The 11,209-nt window shown below is 35.7% G+C and overlaps 1 long non-coding RNA gene across 1 annotated transcript; it reads left to right on the top strand.

The window, feature by feature from the left end:
• Window positions 1–3,569: 3,569 nt before the first annotated feature.
• Window positions 3,570–10,745, top strand: LOC138048858 (uncharacterized). Its single transcript, XR_011132226.1, has 7 exons — window positions 3,570–3,683; window positions 4,987–5,091; window positions 7,543–7,755; window positions 8,111–8,197; window positions 8,952–9,032; window positions 9,680–9,790; window positions 10,248–10,745. It is a non-coding gene; the product is annotated as an uncharacterized lncRNA (long non-coding RNA).
• Window positions 10,746–11,209: the final 464 nt, after the last annotated feature.

Below are 11,209 nucleotides of genomic sequence, written 5' to 3'. Positions count from 1 at the left end.
AACATTTGTTACAGCAGACATTATAATTTCCAGCCAACATTAATGGATCCTAATTATTGTGACCTCAGTTGGAAACATTAATCGATCCAAGTGTCTTTAAAATTTAAATTTGTTTTAAGCACATTTCCTTTTTTTTTCAGCTTAAACATACAAGCAGTTAACAACACATTGAAAATTTAAGACCCTTCATACCAGGTAATAACATTCGTTCTGTAAGTACAACGCACTATCAATGTTTTGGTCCTGTATTCAGTAACATTCCTTCTCCCCACATCATGTTTGCCTTTTTTCGTTCATTAACGACACCCGTTGACAACAGCAGCTAATACAAGCGAGGTCATAATAACACTTCGACACAGCCAATAAACAAATAACGACTTGAAGCAAGATTTGAACGCTACAAAATACCACTTAAATCCCAAAGTCCTAAGTTTTGACAACTCATCTTCAATCATCCTTAACAATTTTGTTTGGAATAATACTAATAGTTTGACTCGTAAAGTTCTTGCAAATTAGAAATAATAAATGAATGAATTAATAACTTTTAACCATAGTTAATAGACGGGAATAGTTATTAAACCCGACAGCTTTCTTTTTTGTAGGTTTTTGTTCTTTTTTTTGGTCTTAATCGTGCACAAAACAAAATAGTTGTTTACTCCGTACTGAGGAACTAACCAGTAGAAACGTGTTGACCACGCAATTCATGTATAGTGTATGAGGGCAAAACAAAAGATTGTGCACGGTCGTGGACTTTCCAACCTAAATCTTGGCCTCTTTGTTTTCTCCTTTGATGTTTGCCAAGCTTCCAAACCAGTCCTCTCTATTAACTATGTTTTAACGCACTTTCGTCTTTCAGTAACCAGTTGTGTACTCTCTCACGGCTAAAATTACAGTAAATGTATGAGATTTTGGCCGACTTGGAACCGCTGTAGCGCCGCTATAAAAAGGCGGATTTCTTAACTTTTGCCACTAATTTAAATAGCTTTATAGACATCATTTATTCAACAGAAAGTAAGAGCATTAAAGAAGGTACGACGTCTGTAAATTCGAATGAGTTCCATAGAACCGGTGGAGCCTGGGTGAAGGCGCGACCCCCAAATGTGGAGCAGTTGACTCTGGGAACTGACAAAAGAAACTGCGAGGACGAACGAAAAGAATAGCTGGACTCGGTTTTCATAATTTTGCGGCAATTTGCATGATCTTAAAAATTCGTTTATGGTAAGTTATAGCCTCAATCTGCTTTTTAAATTTCGTGAAAATAATCTCAGTGCAAATGTCTTTTAAGATACTTTCACTATGGAAATCCGCCTGTTTGTTGCGGCGTTACAGCGGTTCTATTTCGGCCAAAATCCCATACATTAACTGTAATTTTAACCGTGTTTGCCCCCCCCCCCCGCCGCAGTCAGTGGAAAGGTCTATTTACCTAACGAGAAACAAAGCACCTGAGATAGGACACAGGTCTTTACAACCTCTAATTTCATTGGATCCCCCTGCCAAGATAGCGTCAAAAACCGTGGAAGGTTCTATTGTAATTAGCAAATGACGATCATTACGAACCACGCAAACAAGCAAGTAATCCACGTTGTCAGCATTACTCAAAACGTAAGTGCATTTTTGCATTTCTTTCAGAGTAGTTCCATTTACTCATTCTTATTTAAGGCGGCTCAAACCAGTTTTAAAACTTGAAAGAAAGGATTGGCACTACAACAATTTATTACTTAACAGCAATGTTGGGTACCATATCAAACACCAATTACTCCTGAAAAAGATTCGGTCATTTTTGTGACGTAAAACGTTACCGTGGCAACAGGAACGCCTTAAAAGAACACCCCATACTTTGGCTTTAGATGCTCATCTCTCAAAAACGAACTTGGTGACTTATTTCTGAAATGCAATTAGCATGCCAGAATAAAACCTTCTGCAAAGTTTAAAAAAGTTCTTTGGAGCGAATTCAGAGCCACCTTAAATAATTGTAAATTTAAGGTAGCTCTGAATCCGCTACACAGAAATTTTTTGAAACTTAGTAGAGAGTTTCATCTTGGCCTGCTGATTACTTTAATGCAATAAAAAAATTGGGTCATTCAGTTCGTTTTTCAGATATGAGCAACTAAAGCCAAAACATAGGGTGTTTTTGCAAGGCTTTCCTATTGCCATGGTAACTTGTTACATCACAAAAAAGACTGCATCTTTTTCAGCAGAAATTGATGTTTAAATGGTACCATAACATTGCTGTTAGGTGATAAAGTGTTGTAATGTCAATCCTTCTAATAACAAAGTGTTTTGAAAGTGTTGAAACTGGTTTGAGGCACCTTAAACTACAAACAGAATATTTCAAGCACAATACAGCCAGTGCACAATGAAGACTTGCAAGGCCATCTGCCAAAATTCGGACTGTAAGTAAAACTTCCTATCAATCGCTACCTCTCGTTATTGTATTAACGGCTATTTGTCTAAACCGTGTGTGCCTTTCCTTTTTTTTTCCTTAATTACGCTACCTGTTGACAACGGCTGTAGCAATGGCAAATTAAACATCTTTCTTCCAATTGACTTTAAAAACCATTTAATTCTTTTGTTATTTTTTTTTCATTCTTAACGATAACGTTCAGTTAAAATAGTATTTTTTACAGTAAAGGATGAATATTTTGAAATGATAAATCAAATAACTATTCTTACAAGTCGACGCTTAAACTTAAAAGTAAACATTGCGAACCATTACTAACGTCTTTATCATGAAAAACAATTTACAGCAAGTAATACATATAGAAAACTTGAAATATTTAAGAACCGCTAGATTTTAAACACCTTAAAAGACAGATTGAGCTCAATCCCCATTTCTTCAATCCTCTCTAATCCTCCCAACTCAAGCTCTAAGAAACACCTTTTTGACAGACCATGCATGATAATCTTGAAGTCATCATATTTTCATGAGGACATGGAATCTGATAGAACGCCCCTCCCCCCAAATCCCTGACCACGCCTTCCTTGTACGGCAGCTTTATCTTTTGTATATAATACATTCCCATTTTCGCGAAATCCTTCATTATTGTTTTCTTTGGTAGACTAGTTTCGTCGTCATGCAATTCCTCATATTCCACACATGTAAATAGGCTAGTTTCGAATTGTGCAGCAACAAAGGAACAGAGTCGAGGTTCAGGGGAATAATTTGCATTTTCCTTTGTTCTGAACAATACAAAATGCTAATTATTCCCCTGAACCTCGACTCTGTTCTTTTGTTGCTGCACAATTCGAAATTAGCCTATTGTAGAAATAAGAAATGATACGTTTTTTCAGCCAGTAACAAATGACACGCAAGCTCATTATTTCAAAAAGGCCGTTTTTATTTCAAATGTTTTGAGTAGTCCAACTTTTTAGTAAGTTGCAGTAACTTAATTATTATATTAACTTCATGAAAAGATCTTTCTAGATCTTATTTCATTACTTGAAGAGTGGAGGAAGCGCGAAGAAACCCAGTCAGACAACTTTGCAACGAAATTTCGCAAGAAGAGTGAAACAGATCATGTACGTTGTCTTTTACCTAGGTATCATAATTATTATTTTTTGTTTTTGTTTCAGGTGTTGATAGCAAGCCAATCAAATTGGATATCAGAACTGCTGTTTTATGACTGAGCTGTCCAGAGGCTGGAGTGAAGGAAATGTACATTGGACCGCATGGAGGAAACCTGGTAAAAAAAAAAAACTTGCTTTGATTTATGATCATACCCAATAAATTATTTCTATTCTCCAAAATCCAACAGCCACGTTCACAATTATCCATTATTAATCGTTTACCATTACCTTTAATCCAAATGATTCATAATCACATTTCTTATTATTCATTCACATGATTAATTAAAGCCATTTCTTAAAACTGATTGTAATTATTAACATCAATCATAAATTATAGCCTTACACTATTCATCAACTTTCATTGCCAAATTATATGAACTAACATTTTCTTTTCTTAATCCTGCATATTTATTTATTAATGCATTCGTCTTGTAGGCTAATCAACAATCCCTCTCTATTTAATACATATTATAGACTGATGTCCATTTCAGGCACATCTTTCAATATCATATTTCGGTCCATTTCATGCATATTCATGATTTTATGTATATTCATGTATGCGTATTTATCGAATTCTTACATATTCATGATTTCATGCACATTTATCGATTTTCATGGATATTCATCAAATCCATGCATATTTATCGATGTTTATGCAAATGTGTATTTTTTTTAGTACCCTAAAAAACACATAGCGTAAGCAGTCACACGTGACATGGCTTCTGCTGATTGGTTAAGGACGGTGCCTATTATTGTTATTGCGCATATGTTCTGCGCATCTCAAGATACTCGGATTTCCTATTGCTAGTGCTTATAAATACAGGGATATTTTTGCACACTTGAAAACTCTGTGGAGAAAGGAGAACGTAATAGCAAGTGCTCTTGGTATCCAAAACGCAAATTAGGGGTAACCATGCATTTTTGCAGAGATAATTAAGCTTCAGTTTCGAAAAGAACACCATACATTGCATTGTATGTTAAAGCTTTTTACAAATGTTGTTGATTAGTTATCTTCGAAAAATGCGGGGTTACCCACAATTTTCATGTTGGATTTCAATGACACTTGTTGAGATCTGCTTTTCCCGCATATTCAGTAAACCGCGAGAAAATACCTTTTATAAATTTGTAGGCACCGTCCTTAAAGTGGCGGCCCTTTGTTTGTTTTCGCACGTAAAAGTGTATCTAAAAATGAGTCCAATTGTGGCTGTGCTGGGGCAAGACTGCAAATTGATTGAAAAAAAAAAACCACTCTTTTCTCATTCACCCTTCAATGAACTCGAGAAAGCTGGACAACATTTAACACTGTTTTACAACATTATTTGATATGTTTCAGGGAGGGCAGATCACGCACTAAGCGAGATATTACTTGCATGGTTAAGAACTGGAACTCAGGAGTTTTCACATGTTTGTTTTTCACAGAGCACATATGAAGGACGAGTTACTGATGCTTTTGGATCAGCGGTACCTGGTGACCATTCTTGGAAGATTCTTCTCGCCCAAGATTCTTGAAGTTTTGTAGACCAGGTGAGAATATCAATAGACCGTATTCGTATTCTCAGTATTGGACAGGAACTAGCTTGCAATGGAGGCTATTGCGGGGAAATATATTACAAAGTATTTGCATTTGAAAAGATTCCCCCGCATTAGCTTCCATTGCAAGCTAGTTCCAGTCCAATACTGAGAATACGAATATGGTCTATTGTATCAATTTTTCCATTTACCAAGCTCTTTGGCTTTAAGTGCCTATCACCTCAACAACCTTTTCCCCTTTATTTCTTCTCCATTGTGTTGTCTTCATTGAATTCACTATGCATTCGCTTTGAAAGACGGGAAAAGTGGTCATACTTTGATCCATAACAGAGCAATGAAGGGGATCGGGTTGACGTCACAAATTACTTTGCGTCACTGTTTTCAAAAAACTATCCCAATACCAACCTCGAACCCAGGCTCTCTCTCTTCTCCTTCCTTGTCTCTCTCGACGACAAGGGAGGACAAGAGAGAGAGCCTGGGTTCGAGGTTGTCCCAATACAAAGCAGTCTGTGACGTCAACCCGATATTGGACCCATTCCCCTTCCATGCTCGGCTATGGATCAAACTGTGACCACTCTCTATTTTGGACGATTTCGGAGAATAAATAAAGTGGAAACGTTTGTTCAGCTGACTGAAGCGCATATTTTAAAAAAGCCTCAGCCAGGGGAATCAATTGTAGGCTTTCGAAATTTTCTTTAACAAAAGAAGATATTTTAAAGGATATGTGTCTCTGTAATCCATTAGGCCCTATTAAATTTTTCAGAATTCTGTCGTTACACTAGCTTTGTAGCAATGATATTAAGGATGCTCAAACTAGTTTGAATTCTGTCGACAAACTGGACTATAGGTGACTTCCAAAAATACGATAATACTCTTTGTTTGCCATCCAAACTTTTTCATAAGCACTGTTGTTTTTTTTTGTCATGATACCAAATGAGATCATCTGGTTAACCAATTATTAGTGTCTCGCATGATACCATAACACTGTTGTTACGTGAAACAGTGTGATTAAGTTAATCGTTCCAGTTGACGTTTTCTTGAAATTGCATGTTGAAACTGGTGTGATCCATTTTAATGGAATCCTCACTATTTCCATGGGTAACTTTAAACCGTAGTTGGTAATGTCTACAACCAAATTTGTTGTAAATGTCTTCCAAGAAGTGGTTTGTATTAGAAAAGCAATTACATTCAGTATCGTTTTTTTCACTACACATCCATTTTGGCTCAAAATTAAAACAATGTTTGACTGGGACAAGGTGACAAGAGCTGCTTGAATGAAGCAAAATAAATTTACATGGTGACCATTTTGGAACAAAATCATCACTACAACGAAGCATCCTGATGTTTAAAGAAATTTCCTAGCTGGTACAGTCAAAAAACTATTCAACAGTGACGAGACAGTTCTTCCTGATATAGGAAAATAGTAGGTTAAAGTAGCACTTAATTTGTGGTTAACGGGATATCATGGACTGTGAGAGTAGAGGGATTATATCGACAGTCTACCAATTGGTGACGAGCCATAGATATTTCGAATGCATGATAACGCAAACATTGCTTTCCAGGTGAGAGAGAACGGACTACTACACTTTGTATTCATTGGATTGATTAGGTTACTTGGCCACAGGGATGCCACGGCATGCAAGTCTTTTGCCTCTGTCATTTATCTGGGCAGAGATAACACTGGAAACGTCGGGTTGTTTTCTTTTTAATTACTCGTTTTTCTTGTTAGCTTCGTTTCGATTGTCACCAAGATGACAACAATCGTTTACCATCGTTCCTTTCATTCTGCTTATTTTAACGCCTTCGTGTTTTCATGTGAATCTTGTGAAAGCCTTCGCCTCATAGGCTATTGTTGTTGCTGGTGTTTCTGGCCGATATGACGCATGCTGTGAATGGCTAATTAGTTTTTTCTTCCTTTGAAACCATTCTGTTAGCCATATAATAAAAAAACTTAACCTTGACCGTTCGGTCATTACAGCAAAGTCTCAAACCTCGACCGCATTTTGATATTTTGTTGTAATGACCTCACTCTCGATTATTAAGTGTTTAGTAGTCAAATGATTTTTCTCGTGCAGTTTGCAATAAATAAGCACTTATAATTTTTTTCAGACTGCAAAATGCATTCACCCTACTCGCTCGTGCAAGACACCAATTCGGCTAACTCAATGTTGTACCCAATTCCAATCTCTCGGGGCTAAGATTCTTTGTGTGTTGAATTTGCATGACAATGAATTAAGCATTCACATTTAAATGATACGGAAATACTTGGAACAAGACGTTTTTATTTCCAAACGATTTCAATTGGGTACAACATCGAGGTAGCCGAATTAGTCTGATTTTGCTCGTCTTTGAACAATTTACTTGTGTTTGTTTATTCCAAATTGCACTCGAAATCACGTGATTACCTATACAAATAGTTAACTACTATGATCTTGTTATTTGCAGACCCAAAAACTGATGCCGTGATAAGTGCAATGTTGGAACTGCACCTGCGTTTGGCCAGCGGAGGAAGCGATACAACAAACGATGAGATTGTTTGCGAGCTTGCTGAAAGCATCCAGTCTAAATTGCCTGTTGCTCTTGATATAGAAGAGGCTGGCAAAGCTATGTTTGAGGGAAGACTGAAGGGTCGTGGGTTGAGAGATCTTGGAAATCAATGTGAGAGCACAAGGTCAGTAGTCCGTGTTAAGCATTCGACGCAAGTAATTCCAAAATGTGAAGAAAAAAGAGAACTGTTTTTTATTTTATTTTTTTTATTTTTCTTTATTGTACTAGCACTTTAAAATGAAGCGAGTACCTGTCAACACAGCTGGTATGCAATTTTAGTACGAAAAAACGCAGTGCTTTTTCTGCCTTAATTGTCAAGTATGTTTTAAAGCAAATGTGAAACCAAAGAGGTCTTGGAATGCAAAATATTGAGACAAGAAAGGGCACGAAAAGTTGAAAGGGGGGAAATCAGAAAGAAAAGTGAGTTTTTTTTTTCTCTCTTAAAGCATGCTTCTTTAATTTTCAGACTGATGCCAAGGGAGGCGTTAATTCGTTGACTACCGTACTTGGACAAGAACTGGCCGAATTTAATTCTCTCTTAAAAGTAATCAAGGTAGGCACCTTAAAAATATAGTTTTTCACAATTTGTAGGTGTTTCACAGTATTGTCCGGGCAATGCTTCCGTCATTAGTACTCCCATGGGGTAAATAGATATTTCATACACCTTTTTTTTACATGATATTGCCTGGTTTTCAGGCATTTTATGATTCATTTAATTTTTTTTTTAAATTCTTAGCCATTGTACATTCTAAGTCCATATAAGAAGGATTGATGGAAGTGCAAATACGCTTGCCAACTAAAACAACAGACTACCACAATGAGAAATTTTATGGGCCAAATTCAAATTTTCTTATACTACTTGAATCTAGCAGATCCAAAAGACGTTTGACGTCGAGGTGGATACAATGGGAAAGGACATTAGTTAGAACAGCACAAATTGGGACTCACTGATACTTGATACGATGGAAAGGTGTAATACACCTTATTCCAAAATGGTCACCATTTAAATATTCTTTTGCTTTTATTCGAATAAGCCCTGGATGCCATGTTCTTAAGCTTAAAATTCAAAAGAATATTTTATGTTGAACGAGGCAACAAGGGCCAATTTGTATCCGCATAAAATCAGCGGCCATTTGGGAATAAGGTGTATGTGCCCGTGAGAAGAATAGCATACAAGTTGCTTGGCTTGGCAACGGAGGAAGGGACAACTAAAAAAATCAGAGTCCTGATTTTCATTTGTTCTTTCTCTCGTTGCCAAGCAACTTGTATTTTAGGGACTCGCTGATTATGATCCCCGTTTCATTTAGACTTCTTTATAGCAACTACAGAAAGCCATTAAGGGTCTGGTGGTGATGTCACTCGAGCTGGACAAATCCTTGAACAATCAGGTTTGTATCAATTGTCGCTGCTAAAATTGGTTTAAATCTATAGCCATATGAATAATTCATAATGTCATTGTTCACTATTCGTGTTAATGGTTTGATCCTCAGTCGATTAAAACTAAAACTGCCCGACTTTCAATATACAAGACATGATAGGAAAAGGTATTTTTTTTATAAACCATTGGTACATGTGTACAAAGGAAAATAAAATGCATGAAATAGACTCGTATCAATGAATATGCATTACAGTATGCATGAAATAAGGAGAATCTATAAATACATGCATGAAATTGATCAACTGATGGATATGCATGACAATCGATAAATGTGCTTTCATTTATTTGATCGTTCAAAGTTGTCATTGTTGGTCCCCTTGGGCATGAAGTAATGCTCTGTGAAAGAAGCAGAAATTTGATGTTAGCTTAGAATCAATTATAACTTTTGTGTTACACAAAAAAAGTTATGTGCGCATTGCTTCGTTAATTGTTTATTTTAGTTTTATAATGATTCAATGTCTCTTTAGGAGTTTTAGAGTTATCTTCTCTGTAATTCCTTTTTTTAATTAGATGTTACCATTGATGCTTAGGTTTTAATCTTGCTTTGTTACGGTCTAAAAGTTTTAAAGCTTTACCTTTTTCTTTTTTGCTCTGCAGCATTGTTTCATCTTGCATATGGAGCCTAGAATGAACTATATCCCAGTATCCTTGCTTTACAAATGCCCACTGTACAAAACGTCTGCCTCTGCTGGGCCTTGTCCATCACTGGTAAGCACAGTATCTTTGCTTTCGATTCTTGCTTGTTGTATTTCAATCTGATTTTAAAGTCTTGGAGGCTGTGAAGTCCATTCCTTTGTTGACGATGAACTGTCACTGAAGTGAGAAATTACAAACTAGTTACCTGCAAAATCTTTTATTCAGCACTTATGTTCCAATTTTTGCATGATGATGTTTGATGGACATTAGGTCGTGTTCAAGTGCAAACATCAAGTAAATATTTCTGAGCAGATATGGTGACACGTCAAAATCGAGGGGCAGCTTTTTTATGTTTTTCCAGACATACCAATTTTGTGGTAACTAAGTGAATTGTGCTGCTAAAAAGAAAACAATTCATTTTTACCCGAGTGGTAATGCCTTACAGTTTCACAAATAAAACAACGTTGTTAGTTAGATGTAGAGTTGACGTTTGTTAGGATGATTTTAAAATGTGCTTTTGTATTTTTAGGTCATATCACAAACAACATTTCTGCTGTTTATCTACAAACTGATCTACCGTCCAACTTCACCTGAACGAATAAAAGACTGTAAAAAAAAGAACTTCATATGGAGCCGTAGCTTTTAGAGTTATTCAGACTACATTTCTGTGAAATCTACTTATGTGATAAGATTATTTATCTTTATTCATAGTTTAAAGAGAATTTATTGAGAACTCACTTCTCTAGGTTTAAATTTCAATAATTTCAGCTTCAAAGCAAGTCATTTTCTTCTCAGTTTCATTGATGTTTAAGACGCGGGTGTTCCATAAATAGCTTTCGAAGACAACACTGTATTAATACTTTAATTTAGGCGTTTTGAATTCTTGTCATTTGCCATTTCTGATGATGTGAAGTTAGAAACAGTCCTATACATTTTACATTTGACTTAAGGAATGATAGTTTAAGAAGTATCACAGACTTGTATCATTTTTTTTGTGTTGAGGCTCAAACTGTTTTGAAAAGGCCTATCGAAATAATAAAGAATGGCGTTTCTTTTTTGTAACTTGTTCTCTTTTGCCAAGTATGAATTGAATTTATTGGGCATTTCTGAAATGATATGCACGACAGCATGAATATGAAAATCGATAAATATGCTTGAAATTTGATGAATATGCATGAAATTCGAATGAATAAATGATAAAGATGCAGAATAAATAGTAAATATGCATGAAATCATGAATATGCATGAAATTAAATAAACACGCAAGTTTTTTCATGAAATTTTATAAATATGCATAAAAACCGATTAATGATTGAATTGATGAATATGCATGAACAATTGTGCATGAATTTGATGAAGATGCATGAAATTTTAAAATATGCATGAAAATTGATAATTATGAATAAAAATCTATGAATACACATGAATATGCAGAAATTAATGAATAAGCATGAAAATTGATAAATATGCATGAAATCATTAATATGGCTG

Source organism: Montipora capricornis, chromosome 5, assembly GCF_036669925.1.
Source record: "Montipora capricornis isolate CH-2021 chromosome 5, ASM3666992v2, whole genome shotgun sequence".
In the NCBI taxonomy this organism is placed as follows: domain Eukaryota; kingdom Metazoa; phylum Cnidaria; class Anthozoa; order Scleractinia; family Acroporidae; genus Montipora; species Montipora capricornis.
This window is presented reverse-complemented; position numbering and strand designations above follow the sequence as displayed.